The sequence below is a fragment of the Antechinus flavipes genome, chromosome 3 (assembly GCF_016432865.1).
Source record: "Antechinus flavipes isolate AdamAnt ecotype Samford, QLD, Australia chromosome 3, AdamAnt_v2, whole genome shotgun sequence".
Classification (NCBI taxonomy): domain Eukaryota; kingdom Metazoa; phylum Chordata; class Mammalia; order Dasyuromorphia; family Dasyuridae; genus Antechinus; species Antechinus flavipes.
The window spans coordinates 412,427,399-412,445,303 of NC_067400.1; positions in this window are offsets into that span (position 1 = coordinate 412,427,399).

Below are 17,905 nucleotides of genomic sequence, written 5' to 3' on the forward strand. Positions count from 1 at the left end.
GACAACATGTGCATATAGAAGTGTACACATGATATACAGAAGAGGAATCCAAAGTGTTTTGGGAAGAGAGGGCACTAATAGCTATGAAGATCTGAAGAAAATAGCACTGCAGCTGAGTGTGGAATGAATGAGTAATACACATAGATACATGTTTCCTAGTGTGAAAATTCCTTTCAATGCAGTCATGAATTTTGCTGATCACTAACTTACAATATTAGAAAGTGATTTGAGCGGAGTCACATCATTAGTATATTTTAAAGGCAGAACTTGAGTTTTTCTGAGGCCAGCCCTCTCACTATTAGGCAATATTGCCTCTCAATACTAATTATCATAACAGCTGTCATTTCCATAGTCTTTTAAGGTTTATATTCATTTATATATAATAATATTTATATTTTATAATATATATAATTATAATATATATAATATTATATATAATAAAATATATAATTTTCTCTTGTGCTCCTTACAATAATTGTAAACTTTAAGAACTATCATCTCAATTCTTACCCAGGATTATATATTTCTAAAGCAGGATACAAACTCAGTTCTTTTTTTTCCAGCTCCTCAAACATAGCATTTTATTTAATCTGGCTTTATCATGTGATCCCTGGCATTTAGAAGTTTACATTCTAATTCTGACTGCCAGATCATCATATTGTGTGATATGGCATCAGTTAATGTGACAATTAATTAAACTAAATTGATTAATCATTTTAATTTATTTTATTAATTAAATTAGTCACTGCTACAATTGAATTAAATCAATCAGTGAGCATTTATTAAGCATCTACTATGTGTGGGGCAATTTTTTTTTCGCTGAGGCAATTGGGGTTAAATGACTTGCCCAGGGTCACAGCCAGGAAGTTTTAATTGTCTGAGGTCAGATATGAACTCAGCCTCCTGACTTCAGGGCTGGTGCTCTATCCACTGTGCCATCCAGCTGTCCTGTGTGGGGTAATTCTTGAAGTATAGTTACATAGGAACATTTAAAGATCTTTATATGTGTTTTCAGATATAACTGAATTCAACAACAAGCATTTATTAAGTGATTTCTCTGTGCTGAAAACTACCATATATTTGAAAATTCAGACTTACAAATGTTTAAAGAGAATTATTCTAGGTACAAAAATTAGAATTAATGCTCTGAACTAGATGTAATCTTTAAAAGTCTTGCCAACATTTTATTAATTCTAATACATTTGGTTTCAAATTTGATTTTTTTTAAGAATGGTATCTCTCTCAGGTTGAAGACATAGAGGGCCCCACTACTGATGATTATGAGCAACTGGACTTGTTCCATTTCTGTCATGGTCCTTTTCTTCTCTCCTTAGGCAAACTGGTGGTCCCATGCAATTAGAGATTTACCATATAAATGTCCAACTTAGTGTAGACAGTTGGTAGGCATAGCCTTTTATACCTTAGAACTCCCAAGTTTAAGTGATCCACTAACCTCAGTTTTCTTGGCAGTTAAGATGCTCCACCACAACCTGCAAGTTTGATTTAGTTTCACTGAGGGTAAGGGACTGTTTCTTATTTGTCCTGGATTTTCTGAAGCTAGATCAGTTCCTTTCCCAGAATAGGCACATTGCAAAAACTCACTGAGTCCCAACAATAACTTGGCCCTATGAGCTCAATATGGAAAGCCATCTTGAAATTAAACTGAGCTCCTGTACTGTGAAATTATAATGCACTGGAGAAGCATCTGTTTGTTGTTTTGACTTTTGTCATTTTTCTTCCTTCCTAGGTTTTAAGGGAAAAAATATAGACAAAGTCTTTATTTATGTAATGATTATTTTACCAATTCATCTCCAAAAGCCTTATAAAACATTTCTGGACAAGCTGGAGAGCTTTTTCTCAAGAACTAGGAAATCCTTGATGGGTATTTCTTGGTTATCAAATAAATATATTTTGATGAAGTATCAAAAAGAAAAATGTTAATCCCTCTCCTCTTCTCCTCTTCACTCCTCCTTTTTCTTCTAGTAACCTGCAGGACAGATAGGGTACTGAGAAGCATCATTCCAGAAGAAGCTAAGGGATATAAACAACAGAATCAATTTTGAGATAAATATAAGTGAGGCACAAACTTGCAGCTACTGCTTTTTGACAAAAGATGCATTAGAGCAAGTCAGTTCATGCCTTGGAATTTCTTTTGAATAACAAGATATGAGGAATTTAAATATGTCCTCTCCTTTCTGGGTCCACAGATGTGCTTTTAATGTGTCATGGGCTGATTAATGACAGCCATTTTATACTTGTTTCGAACTTATAGTCCATGACAAAAAAGGACGCTACTTACATTAGCTATAAAAAGAAGTTAAGAATCCTCAGACACAAAAGACGACAGTTATTTTTTAGATTTGACAGAAATATTTCATTTTCTGGGTCAATTAAAAGAAATGGTGCTTGTAGACAGCAAAGATGGGTTAAAAATTAAAGAAATTGCATATTTTCCAAAATGGAATAAAGCTAAACTAAAACAAAGGCATATTTTGGAGCATACTCTCTCATTACCTCCATCCATTTCTTGTTTTTCCTCCAATCTAACTTCCTTCTGAAAGTCTCTCGGAGCCCCTAACTTAGTTGTACTTTTTCTCTCTTTCCATTCCTACAAATACATAGTATTTACCTATCCAGATGCGAATGGCGTCCTTCTAATAGAACATATGCTCCTTGAGAGTAGAGAGAACCTTGTCTTTGTATCCCCAGTACCTAGCCTAGTCCTTGCATATGAGATAATGGAATGAGATGTCTTGAAATGTACATAAACTTTCAGACTGTGATATAGATAATACTGGACCAAAGTTCTAGCATAAGATGATTTTTAATTGTATTTTTATATGTTGCTCTTTGATTTAAGATAAAAAACATTTGAGGAAGAATACTTGGTTGTAAGAGTTTTCCTTAATGAAAGATCTGTGTTTAATTGCTGTGTTGTTGGACAGTGAAGGGAAAGGGTTCTGGTCAAAATGGCTCCTTACTGAACAAGAAAAACAATTTGTTAGCATAAGTTTTCTCCCTCATCTCTAAGGAATCTTCCAACACCGTTTGCCAGAGTCATTGTTATACTCAGAGCATAAAATAACCTATGAAAACAAAGTCTTCAATCAAAAGACTGAGCCCACCTTGTTCTTCTATGTTTCTTTTTAAAATGATATGAAATGGGAGACATAGTGTTAAGTTCTTCAAATGACTTCACAAGTTAAAATACTATATAACCATTTCCTTCAAGACAGAAAGTTAATACACCTGAAAACTAATATCTTTTTAGAGAAGGCAGTCTTTCAGATCCCTGGTTGAAAATAATCTCCAGGGGAAGAACTTGCCTGGAGATATATGGCACTTTTGGAACTGTGTTAAGTTTATCTGAGGATGTTTGATTTCTCTCCTCATCTGTGTCTGGGATATGTGACCATATTTTTTCCAGGCTATCATAACCCTGTTGTTGCTTATCAGTGGCAAAATGTAACACACTTTGACTACATATTCAGAGATACTGCTCAGACATTTCAAAATTCTAGTTCTCAGCAGTGCTGGGAAAACTTCTTGTCTTCCTGTATTCCCTACTTTTAAATGGAAATAATATAAAACTAACTTCCCTGAGCTGTGTAAGGATTCATTAGTTATCAAGAATAATAAGGCAGTTATTCTCTTTCCTATCTTCCAACCCCTTATAATGGATAATTTCCAGCCTGTTCTTCCATTCTGTCAGACTGTCAGAATGCTGACAATCCTGGGGAAAATCCTGGGATCATGCTTATGGCATCTACTACCAAAATGGTCCTGTAGCAGGACAGTTGCTTCCATCTATCTCTTTTTGACTCTTTAATGCCTGCTAAGTTTGAAGTACTAGCCTCAGACCTGAGGATACAACTATAAAAGTGACATAATGGTCTGATATGAGTTTAGGAAGGTTCACAGACGGGAAAGCAAGTCAACTTTATTCAGGGGACATACTTATTACAAAATGAAAGACAGTCATGGTGGAATTTGATCAAATGTGTCGGGAGATCCCAAATTCAGAATATTTTTTTAAATAAAGTTATTTTTATGAAGAGGACTGGTGTTGATTCATGCTATTAGGTGGGGAACAGGAGTTGAGGGAAGACTTCTGTAGAATTGGTGGCTAGTTGATATTCAAACTCCCTGCTATCAGGAAAAGGAGTTTGGGTTGTTACTAGAGGCAGTTTGGTGTTGCAGTGGGCAAGAAACTGGGCCTAGTATCAAGTAGACCCGAGTTCAAATCTAGATTTACAGGCTTACTAATTGCGTGACTCTGGGAAAGTCACTTTGCCGCTGTCTACCTCAGTTTGCTTATCTAACAAATGGGGATACTAATAGTACCTACTTGACGAGGTTGTTGTGAGGATCAAATAAAATAATATATGGAAAGCACTTTGAAAATATTATAGCTTTATATAAATGCTAGCTATTATTATTATTATTAATCATTATTACTGTTTGACTTAAGTGACAAAATGACTCAGAAATTTTGAGCTTTCCTTAGGCCTTCTTCATTTAGCAAAGTAGGCAGGCTACCATTCCTGATCTTGGGGACTTTATATCCAATTGTGACTCAAACATATCAGAAAACTTAAGGAAATAGAGCAGTCAACCTAAGGAAGTTTTAGTCCTAATAGAAAATTGGGTCTAATGGAAACTATCAGACATCAACAAGTTTCCTTAGAAACACAACTCCTTCTCTTCCTTTCAGCTACAGGATAGATTGAGTCTACCTTGAAATAAAGGGGACTTTCTGATTATTATTTTTGTCCTTGCTTCAGTTCAGTTCTATAACCACATATAAAGATCCTTCTATGTGCAAATCACTTTTCTTTGGTGCTAGGAATACAAAGGCACCTGCCTTTGCCTTAAGTCGATGTCAAAGAATTTAAAAAACTGTGTAAAATATTTTAACTAAAAAAATTTTACTTTTTTACTTCATATTTTGGACAGAAAAACTATCATATTTGGATGAAAAAAATTCCTATTAAAACATAGTTTATTTGGGGAAAAATGTGGTCATCTACCTCCATTAAAGTCCTATTCTGATATGCTCCATCATCATGTGATGATGACACTTCCTCCTAGAAGGCTATACTCCTAGAACCTCAGCTCTGGCAGGTTCTGTCCTGAATGTGTCTGTCCATTGAATATTGACTTCATTAAGTGTGTCAAGACATTTCACCAGAAGCTTGGCTACCAGGTGTTGAATTTATTTGCTTATTTATTTATTTTTTTTTGTCTACAACAGCTAATGAGCTATCTACTAAAGAACAGAGGGAAGGTCTTGTCATCTGAGTCAGCAGAGAGAAAGTATCTATCCAAATGAAACCATGCATTTCAGATTGATTAAAGTATAGATGTTGAATACATGTACTTGATTAAATTTATATTTCATTTCAGTCTTTCCCCTTGAGAAGGTGAGTCTATTCCTGGGGACAAGGACTATTTTTATTGAATATGAATGTATTTATTCACATATGAACTCTGGAAATGATATGTTACCATGAATGGGAAAGAAACAGAGGCTAAATCAGGGGTCCTTAAATTACAGCCGGGGCCAGATGCAGCAGCTGAGAACGTTTATCCCCCTCACCCAGGGCTATGACATTTCTTTATTTAAAGGCCCACAAAACAAAGTTTTTGTTTTTACTATAGTCCAGCCCTCCAACAGTCTGAGGGACAGTGAACTGGCCCCTATTTTAAAAAGTTGGAGGACCCCTGGATATTTGAGGTAATAATAGTGATATTGAATGCCAGCATTTATGAAATACTATAAAGTTTGAAAAGCATTTTATATATATTATTTCATTTGATCACACAAAAAAGTTAAAGCCTTTAAAATATATACTATTTACCTAGATGTATGGCAATGTTAACAATATCTCACATTTATATAGTGCTTTAAAAGAACATAATCATTCTTGATCCTCTTAACAACCTATTGAAGAGATATGATAGTAACTACGTTTTGCAAATAAAGAAATTGAGAGGTTAAGTGATTTGTGTAAAATCATCTTAAATGGAAGAATCTTGTTTCAATGTGGGTCTTCTACCTCCAAATACTGAACTCATTATATAAATTATAATGTGAATCATTTCATCCTCTTGCTTCTATGCTGGGATTGTCTTTGTCTAGAACAGGGGTTCTTAAACTGAAATTCACAGACTTCCATGGTGTCAGTGTATAGATTTCAAGCAGTTCATGAACTTGGATAGGAAAAAAATTATATCTTTTTTCACTAACCTCTAGCTGAAATTTATTATTGATATATATTGATTGATATGATTGAAATTATTGATATTATTGATAGTAAATTTAGTATTGATTTGATTATTGATGAACAATAACAACAGCATCTCTTTCTCTTATTCTAAGAAAAATTACATCATTTTCTTGAAGCTGTCAAAAGAGTCCAAGATGCAAGAACTATAGATCTAGAAAGTTCCTGCCATTCAGGGCAGAACTTGCCAGAACTGAGGTTCTAGGAGTATAGCCTTCTAGGAGGAAGTGTCATCCTCACATTATGATGAAGCATATCAGAATAGGACTTGAAAGGAGGTGGATAACCACATGTTTTTTTCCCTAATAAACTATGTTTTAATAGGAACCTTTTTCATCCAAATATGAGTTTTTCTGTCCGAAATATGAAGTAAAAAAGTAAGATATTTTAAAAAGTTTAAAAAGGAGCCATCTTCAATTTTATGCTGTAGACTAGATCTTAACATTATTGTTCAGTCATTTTAGTCCAATTCTTTGTGACCCTATTTGGAGTTTTTTGGCACAAATATCAGATTGGCTTGCCATTTCCCACTCCAGCTCTATTTACAGATGATAGAACTGAGGCAAAAGGTATTAAGACTTGCCTGAGGTCACAGTGCTATCAACTGTGTGGGGCTAGATTTGAATTCAGGAAGATGAATCTTCTCCACGGTAAGCCAAGCATTCTATCCACTAGGCCAGTTAGGCCTTAGCAAAAGCAGAGCAATTAAAGGTTTATCCCAAGGATTGAAATTTTTAAAAGTATAAAAATTTAGCACTATTTTAGCAGCAAGGACAAAAGTGAATTTAATACTTCCATAGTATTACTAACTTCTCTCAGGGAGCTATATACTACTATAGTAACTAAATTATCTATAGCTACTATACTGATATAGTAACTAAATTTTCAATCAATTTGATTGATTACTGATTATATTGTTTTGACATCAAAAATTACAAATTTGATCTTGGAGTCCAAGGTCATTGTCAGATGTGGTTCTCCTCCTTCATGGTGTCACAAAAACACACACATGCGTTGCAATTATAGGTAGATAACATTTTCACTGGACAAGTTTGATGAATTCTTGAAAGCTAAACCCTATGCATGAAAAACTTCAAAACTTGATAATCATTTTGTCTTCCTTCTTATAACATCATGAAGCTGATTGTTAGAACTCTTGAAAATGAGTTGCTCTCTAGGACCTTAGATTTAAAAATCCTTTGACCTTTTTGATGTAAGATACAAAAGAGCATCTCTAAAGGGATCCAGGAATCCAAAACAAATGAATTATATTCCAAGTTAGGGCATTCCTTTTGTTTGATTTTACATTCCTTCCATTTGTGTCATGATAGAAGACAGATTTAGGGTTGTCCCTTCTCAACCAAGTAAGTAAAAGGAACAAACAATTGGACACACTATAGTTCTACATTAGTACTTCAAAGAGGAAAGATCCAGGGAAAAGGAAAGAAAAAAATCCAGCAACTGATAATGGAAATAGCTTTGTGCAAGGGCAAAGTTGGTGATAAATTTTTTTGGTTTGATTTTGGGGGCTACAGTACTCATGATTTCCTCCCTTATATTGGGGCTTCTTAAACTTTTTCTATTTGTAACCCCTTTTTGTCTGAGAAATTTTTATGTAACTCCAGATAGGTTGGTATTTAAAATAGGTGTACAAATCAAACATTTACTGATACTAAATCATAATTTTGTGACTCCCCCATTCAGTTATGAGAGCCCATATGGGATTGTGACCCACAGTTTAAGAAGCTGGATCTTAGACTATGGGCTCCTTGAGAGAAGAGCCTGTCTTTTGTCTTTCTTTATATCCACAACACTTAGTACAATGTCTGGCACATAGTAGGTGGGAGTCAAGATTGTATGAAGTCTTCAGCCTCATTCCTCCTCCAGAGTCATCACTGCCCAGTGGCAGGACAGAGTCAAGATAACCAGTGATAGCCTGGGATGTGGTGGATGACCTAAGAGTCTTTGATGTCTAACTAGACTATAAGCATGCGTTCACTAGCCTTCATGGCCATTGAAACAAATTGATGTGTAGGGTATATTCAGGGAAGACTAATACCTTTGGGGTGAAGGCTGTCAAGTCTTTTATAGGACTGCTTTGGTATGTGCCTGATCCACCTAACTCTCACTTGTGGCTCCAAGAAGCTTAACACGCACAGTGGCTACACCCTAGTAAACTGTTTTTGGCAAATGGGCAAAACCAGATTGAGAGCAACCAAGGGATCTCAAACTATAGAGTGAGTTAGGGGGGTGTCTACCCCAAGCATGTAAAGATTTTCCCTGATGGAATGGATGGATGAGAACCATCTTAGAATCAGAAGTTAAGAAAATGCTATTCAGAATAGACTTATTTCGGTAACTGAGTACATATTTAGCATACTGCCATGCAAAAATAAGAATAAAACAATTATAGTCATTTCAAACATGTGTGATTCTTTCTCCAAAAGAAAAAAGGAGGCTTTTAAAAATCTAATTCCTTTGTTTGAATATTGTGAAGTAAAATCTTATCTATATGTAATTTTTATAGAATGTGGTAGTTAAGTAGAAGACCAAGTTATAGAGAAAGCACTAGCCTGCATTAACAGGAAGAGTTTACTTATCTGGGAATTCTCTATATCAATAAAATATGGATCCAGTCCCTATCCCTCTCCTTCCCTATACCAAACTCTTCAGTCACCTTCATTTATCAGTGATAACAAAATGTGGCTTGAGAGCCATGCATTTGTAAATATTACTAGCCTGGGCTTTGTTTTTTCTTGAGTTGTTTTGGAATTTTTGTGATTCCAATTGGGCTTTTCTTGATAGAGAGATAGTGGAGTGGTTCGTCATTTACTTCTCTAGCTCATTTTACAGATAAGAGAATTAAGGCAAACAGAGCTAAGTGACTTGCCCAGGGTCATATAGCTAGTCTGAGATTAGATTTGGACTCAAGAGCATGAGTATTTCTGAATCTAAGCCCAACACACTACAATAAACAGGGCCCCTTAGCTGCCTTTGCATTTAGCATGGGGCAAAATTGTGAAATAGGTAGAATGTTAACAAGGAAAAGAATACAGAGGGGATTCATTCAGTTGAGGAGTACCACCTATAGTACCTCCAGTTTTATTGTCTATTAGTAATAGTAACTAATACTTTTAGAGTACTTTAAAGTTTAGTTTACTCATTTGTAATAAGGACATGCACTATGGATGACTTTACAAACATTTGTACAGAGACAGATGATTCACGGATGACTCCTACATCAGTAACAATTTTCCGATCATTAAAATATAATCAATGTCATTTTTGTGGTGTCAATCATTTATAATGAACTTATATTCAAAATTGTAGTTTTCCTTTACAGACCATATCTTTCTCCTTGGCAAATAGGTCAAGTATGTGTATGTATACGTGAGTGTGTGTTTACATATGCATATAAAATCTATTTATGTTTTATTAATTTATTTTATATAATTTATTTATATTTTATATATTTATATATGCATAGTATAAATATACTTACACACATGTATATGTACATATGTATATATGTGTTATGCAAATATAATGCAATTTGAGAAGAAAAATAACACTAACAATTGCAGGAATTAAAGAGAAGAATTTTATGTCCTTAAAGTCTCTGAAAGGCAGAGTTGAAAACACATGATTAAGTGTAAATATATTTTTAAAATTGCTTTAAATATACTGTTTTAAGCCTTTTAAAAAGATTTGTTCATGGAAATTGAACAGATTATAAGTCAGTAATGAGTGGTTAATATATATTTTAACACATTTTAAATTCTTTTTTTAAAATCCTAGGCTGATCAGATATCTGGTTTTCATATAAGATCTGTGCTCTGTGTCCCTATTTGGAACAGCAATCACCAAATAATTGGTAAGATATTAATATATAAGTAAGATAATATTGTTCTGGAATCAAGTACTCTTCCTTTGAAGTCAGTTAGTATTGTTTCTGCTTTTTTTGAGCTCTAGAATTCACTAGTTTGAGTCTTATCCCATTCCACATGTTTAAACAGACTCCATGTAAGAAGTTCATACTTCTTTCTGAGGAAATTAAGTATTTATCCATTCATTTATTAGCAAATTTTTATTGAGTGCAAGGCAAAAGTTCATCATATACTTAAAGTGCAGAGAAATAAGAGGCATGCTGAATTAGTGCTATATATTAGGCATTTAGACTTTTCCCAAGAGACATGGAATAGTCCATATTTTCATAGTAGTGATCAACTACTAATTTCTGCTTTCAAATATACTCCTAATTTACCTGGCTAGCCAATCCTGCCTCTGAAAATCACATCCAAGAAATCATTGCACCTGAAAAACCTAGAGTTGGCACAGGGGGCAAAACTAAACAAAGAAACACTAATAAGATTCTTCAAACTAGGGCTAAAAGAGAGATATTTTCCTTTGGGAGTAACAGGTTTTATTCTATGAGGGAAAAAATCCCTCATTTCTAACTATATCAGCATGATCCATTTCATCATTAAGTTTCAGGGAACTGATTAGTACTTATAAGTATAAGTCTATATTTTGTCAATTAGTACCTCGACCTAAATTTGGAAATGATATTTCTCATTCATTTACTTAATAGAATCAAATATCTGTCAATACTATGGGTGGATCAATCACATGGGAAAAGATGAATACTTAGGCAAGGTTTAGAAATCACAATTTCTACTACAAAACACAAAGCAAGACCAATGCAGACAGTAATTGTGCTGACAGTTAACAGAATGAAAACCTAATACTATGGCAATGAATGAAGACAAATAACCAAGTATTTTTTTCCTATGTTGTAAAATCACATCATTTTGAGTTAACAATTTTATTTCTATATTGGGACTAACTTATCTAAATGTGAGATGCCTAAAATTTTTCATTTTACCCACAAATTCCTAGCAAATTCCATGGACTTATTCTTTGTAAAAGTATGTCACTTTCTATAGAGTAATTAAGCGGCAAAATGGATAGAGTAATGTGGCTGGAGTTAGAAAGATTTTTGTTGTAGGTCTTTATGTTTAGACATTTGCTTTGCCCTTGAGTGTATCTATACCAAAATCAACCATGCTGTAAAAGAGTTCTAATGGGTTATAGATTCAGGGAACCCTAAGGATATTTTGTATCTCCTTAAATTTTAGTGATTCTCAGTCTAAAAGTCATTGCTCTAGAAACCTCAAAAGGACCATTTTCCTTTCTAAGTCCCTTCTTTCTGATAGGGAGCCCATGTGGACAGAATTTAAATAGAGCATTTGTGTCAGATGTCCATACTACACTAGAGTATAATTCTAGTCTAAACTAGAGATGAGCTAAATTCCTGCTATGAATTTTGGCAATATTTGGCTTTCTGTGTTTCATAATAACATCATTGTGTGAACTCTTTCAACAGGAGTTGCTCAAGTCTTAAATAGACTGGATGGGAAACCTTTTGATGATGCTGATCAACGACTTTTTGAGGTACAGAAAGATCTTTGTAAACTAGGAGAGGGGAATGGGTGACCTAAATATTATACCTGGGCCAAAGTTCTTTCAGAGACTGAAGTCAGAAGGGTTAGAGCTTTCTTGATGTTAAGATTTGCTCATTTAGATCTACTGCATCCCTATATACTCCCTCTCTGCTGGATGTGACCAATTTGTCATAGCATCCCCATCTGATACAGCCAGCTTTATTGGGATTGTCTATGTGATTGCTCATTTCTATTCTATCTGGGCTTGCCCTGCTAGCTACTTCTCTCCACTGCTGGCCACTGGCTCTTGCTGAACTCTCCCAATCTTGGCTCTTAGTTATGATCAGCATTTGTAACTTCTCACATCCTAGAGTTGGAAATGAAACTTAAACATTTATATTTTCAAAGCCTTTTATTTGCAAAATATTCTACAGTTATGTGAAGATTATTCTCAAAATCTACAAAGTAATTCACAACACATTATATTGGAAGTAGCATGATTTACTTATGACCACACAAATTCCATAATGATAGATTTCTAACACTTGATATCCATGTGACTCTATACAAGTCACTTAATCTCTGTTTTTTCTCTATTTCCTCAATTATAAAAGAAGGATCCTCATAACACCTGTTATGAATTGTTAATGAGGATTAAATGAGATATTTATAAAGCACTCAGCACATAGCAGGTACTAAATAAATGCTTATTTCCTCCCTTTGGCTCTTTGGGCAAGTTGTTTAAGCTCTCAGTGCCCCTAGACAACTCTTAAAGACTTAAAATTGCAGAAGAGTTACAGATCCCCATTGATGAACGTTATTTCTTCACTGGGAGGTCTTACCTAAGTGAATTCAAAGTTCTAAACTAATAAAAAGTCAATTCACACTTGTCCCTGAAAGCTGCCTATCTGTTTTAAACTATGACCTTTCTCTTTCTTAGGCCTTTGTCATTTTTTGTGGCCTTGGAATCAACAACACAATAATGTATGATCAAGTAAAGAAGTCCTGGGCCAAGCAATCTGTTGCTCTCGATGTAAGTATATTGGCAATGGAGGGACAATTGGTATCACTGGAGATTTGAAAGCCATCTTTGTAAAGATGTAGAATCCTGAGGTTCAAGTTCAGGAACTTTTAAAACTTTTGCCATATTTAATATATAAAACCTCTTTGATGTATTTGACATATTGAATAGTTTTGTTGATTCTCCTGCTTCCTATTTCTCCTATCTTTTTTCTTCTTACCCCTTTTGAAAAAAAATTATATTTTTATATATATTTTTTAATTGATAGAACACATGCATGGGTAATTTTTACAACATTGTCCCTTGCACTCATTTCTGTTCCAACTATTCCCTTCCCTCCCTCCACCCCTCCCCTAGATGACAGGCAAGTCTTACACATGTTAAACATGTTAAAGTATATCTTAGATACAATATATATGTACAGATCCATACAGTTCTCTTGTTGCACAAGAAAAATTGGATTCTGAAGGTAAAAATAACCTGTAAAGAAAAACAAAAATGCAAGTAGTCCACATTCATTTCCTAGTGTTCCTTCTCTGGGTATAGCTGATTCTGTCCATCATTGATCAATCCAAACTGAATTGGATCTTCTCTTTGTCGAAGAAATCCACTTCCATCAGAATACATTCTCATACAGTATTGTTTTGAAGTGTATAATGATCTCCTGGTTCTGCTCATTTCATTTAGCATCAGTTCATGTAGGTCTCTCCAAGCCTCTCTGTATTCATCCTGCTGGTCGTTTCTTATAGAACAATAATATTCCATAACGTTCATATACCACAATTTACTCAGCCATTCTCCAATTGATGGGCACCCATTCATTTTCCAATTTCTAGCCACTACAAACAGAGTTGCCACAAACATTTTGGCACATACAGGTCCCTTTCCCTTCTTTAGTATCTTTTTGTGATATAAGCTCAGTAGTAACACTGCTGGATCAAAGGGTATGCACATTTTGATAACTTTTTGGGCATAATTCCAGATTGCTCTCAGAATGGTTGGATCCATTCACAACTCCACCAACAATGTATCAGTGTCCCAGTTTTCCCGCAGCCCCTCCAACATTCATCATTATCAAATTTTCCTGTCATCTTAGCCAATCTGACAGGTGTGTGGTGGTGTCTCAGAGTTGTCTTAATTTGCATTTCTCTGATCAATAGTGATTTGGAACACTCTTTCATATGAGTGGTAATAGTTTCAATTTCATCATCTGAAAATTTTGACCATTTATCATTGGAGAATGGCTTGATTTCTTATAAATTAGAGTTAATTCTTTATATATTTTGGAAATTAGGCCTTTATCAGAACTGAACCTAAGGAACTTTTAAAAAAAGATTTAGAGAGAAGGGAAGGTTCCTAGGATAAAGCCCTGGAGAACAATCAGGTTAAGGAATAAGGGGATGAGGGGCAATCTAGGAGAAGTCAGACATGATGGAAACCATCAAAGAACTTTTTGAGAGAACCCAAAGGATATAAGTAGGCAATTAGATTGTGAAGTGGATACAGCATCAGGCCTGGAGCCAAGGAGACTGAGTTTAAATGTGGTCTCAGAAACTTACCAGCTGGGCAAGTCACTTATTCTGTTTGCCTCAGTTTTCTTATCTGTAAAATAAGCTGGAGAAGGAAATGGCAATCTACTCTAGTACTTTTGCCAAGAAAGCCCCAAATTGGGTCATGAAGAGTCAGACCTGACTAAAATGAATAAACAATAAAAGTATATGATTATCTAGAGGCAAATTCAACAATATCAAAAATTGTAGAGAAGTCAAGGATGATAAAGGTTATGAAAATTCCAGCATAGAAAGAAGTAAAGAGATTCTTTAGTAACCCTGGAAAGAGCATTTTCAGTTAAGTGGTAGAAAACATAAGACAAATTTCAAGGAACTGAGTGCTTGATGAGAAAGTGGCAGCTACAAATGTTGGCAATTATTTCTCAGAGTTTAGTGGCAAAAGGGAAGAAAGATTTAAGATAATGACATAAGGATATGGTGGAGTTAAAGGAAAGGCTTTTAGGGGAGTGAGGTAGAAGTAGAAATGGAAAAGTATGAGATTCTAATCAGAAAAAGTAATTTCAATTGATTTTAACCATAAATTATTATGTAAATTATCATATAATATAAATTATGATAATTATCCCCACAAAGTATACCATCTTAAGTATATTTTCACTTTTCACTCTACTGCACACAAAATAATTGGGAAGATACATGGTTTATTTGGGACAACTAGGAAGGTAGTCCCAAAAATAACAGGGTTCCCTCCTGAACTAAATCCTTTTGGTCCTCAGGCTTTACAAACATCAATTAACTTTTGTAATTCATAGAAATATCTCAATACATACTAATAGTATTTCTCCTTATTTTTGACTGCCTAATTTGTACCACTTACATATATACCAGTTATAAATAGTCTCTTCCTTGTGTAGTTCAGATCTTAAGATCCAACAAATGCAAACCCCCCCCCAAAAAAAAACAAAACAAAACAAAAACCAAAAAGGTGTCTGTGGATAGTTTGATTCTGTGAACTCATAAGACAAAAGGAATTTGCTACTAAATGAAAGCTTGACTTATAAATTCTCCTTGGAGAAGCAAATAAAAAAGCTGAGGAGTTTGGTTTTTTGTGTACCCAAGGGCACTAAGAAATATTTTTTAGAACACATGATCATTTTTAATCAAATTGGCATATACTTGTCAAAGATGGATACATGGTAATGGGAAGAAGATATAAAGCATATTGAGAAATATTATGCAGGTTTGGGGAAAAAAGAGAGGCCAGTAGCCTGTATAGTTCTCAGAAGGATCATATCTCTATATATCATGAATTTACTCTTCCTAAAGAGTGTTGGAAGATGCTCAACATGACAAGCAATAATCATCACCAAGTTAAAACTGATTATGTCTTATAAACCAGGAAAGGACTGTTTCTTGATGTGGGAATTATAAAAAAAAAATCAGTTCTCTGTGCAGTCAGACCACTGACTGGTTAAAACAAAAGACAAAATCAAATTAGAAGTAAAGCTGAAGACAGTGCACAAAATTATAACAGCTTCAACCTGACCAAGTCAAATGAGCTATTATTAATGTTTAAAAATGAGAAATGTAGGAAGGCAAAGACAGTCAAGTTGGAGATGACATAATTTTGAAAACATTGAAGAATCATTCTATAATATATTTCAGTGGGAAGGTACTAAAAGAATAGGGAAAAAATGCCATAGATTGCATTATCTCCTCTCCCCAAACCAAAAAAAAAAAAAAAGATGAAGAGGACATCAATAACTTCTGACCCATTTTTCTACTTTTCTTCCTTTTAAAATTTTCATGAGAATAATTACATGTACATTAAGGGTTTTTCTTGATGAAAATATAAGAAGGAAAATGGTAATTTCACAAATGATTTTCTACATTAGATTCCATCTTCACAGTTATGAAATTAATAGAAAGAGATTGAAAATACAAGATATCACTGTGTTCATTATTCATTGATTACCCAAAAAAAAAAAATATGTGTGAGAACTTGACCTAGTATAATGATGTTCTAGTAACACACTTTTCTAGAAAAGAATTTTTCATGCACATGTTAAGATTGTACAGGATTTCTTGATAAATGTAATCACAAAATTTACTGTTCAATAACACTCTGGTAATGACTGAAGAGAGGCATAAAACAGGAGATATCTCTTTGACAAAGATTTTTGCTGCTATGATGTCTTTTTAAAAGTACAAATTTAAAATTTTTTCTCTCTATATCAGTGGTCCTCAAGCTTTTGTTCTCAGTATCTTTATCCTATTAAAAATGATTGAGAATCTGTCCAAAGAGTTTTTGTTTGTGTGGATTATAGTTATAGATATTGATCACATTAAAAATAAAAACCAATTATGAATTTGTAGACTCTCTGAAAGGATTTCAGAGATTCCTCAGGATGCTCTGGACCAGACTTGGACCTATGTATGAATGACAGTGCATGGACGGAAGGAGGTAAAACAATATTACTTGGCTTCTGCATTAAGAGAGACACAGAGAAAAACACAGATAAAGACAGAGAGACACAGAGGGAGAGACAGAGAGACAGAGGCAGAGAGGGTGAATCTTCGTAAGTCTCACATGTTTTATTGATTGTAATGAGTCAGGTACATGTCCCAGTGGATGGAGAATTGAATGTACTTACAGTTAGGAAGATCTGAGTTCAAATCCTGACTCACATATTAACTAGTAATATGATCCTAGGCAAGTTATTTAGCCCTTGGCTCAGTCTTCTCATTTTTTTAAAACTAGGTAAAAGATTATCTACTTCATTTCTTCCTAGCCTAATCATTGATTCAACATTGTCTCAGCCAAACTGAAATCTGTTAAGGACTTTAGCTTAAAAAAAGTCAAGGTCTCCCATTGCATCCAGTACCATTGCCACACATCTTGTTCTATATCTGTCCTTGATGATTCTGGAGGAAATAGGGAAGCTGATGACTTGGGTAGCCTTCCCTCACTGAAGTTCATCTCATTTACATGTCATGGTATCACCTTCCTGTCTCATGATCCTCTTCAAGAACAAAGGACAATGGCAACTAGCTTTATCTTGTTATCTTACTTGATCTTGTCAACCAAATGAAGCCCATCCTTCAAATGTAGAGGAATCCAAGCTGGGTTGAAAGCAGACAATTTTTATTAAAAGGGAAATCCCACACTTAGTGTCAAGGTCCTCATTACAAAGTACAAAGGAGCCCAAACACCAGCAGAGGCAGGGAGATCTGAAAACCACAAAGAGGAAGTTCATGGAAGAGTCAAGAAAAAGAAAGGATAGTTTCCCCCAGGAACAGGTGGACATAGAAGCAGGATGTTTTTCAGGAACAGGTGAATTTGGGTCAATTTGGAGTGGGGAGCACAACTCAGCAAGGTCAGCCAGAGAACACCAGCAAAGACATCTGGAAGTCAGCAAAGACATCCCTACACACTCCGGATTGGTTTCTTTCAGAAATAAGCTTATTTTGTGTCCAGTGCACCTGCCTGGTAAGGTAATTAATAGAAAACAGACATATTAATCTCAGAGGTATTACCATAATCCTATCTTGCATTGTATTTACATTTTTGCTCTTAAATAATGTTGGAGTGTAAAATCCCAGAGGAGAAGAACTAAGTACTATTCATTTTTGCAGTAACAT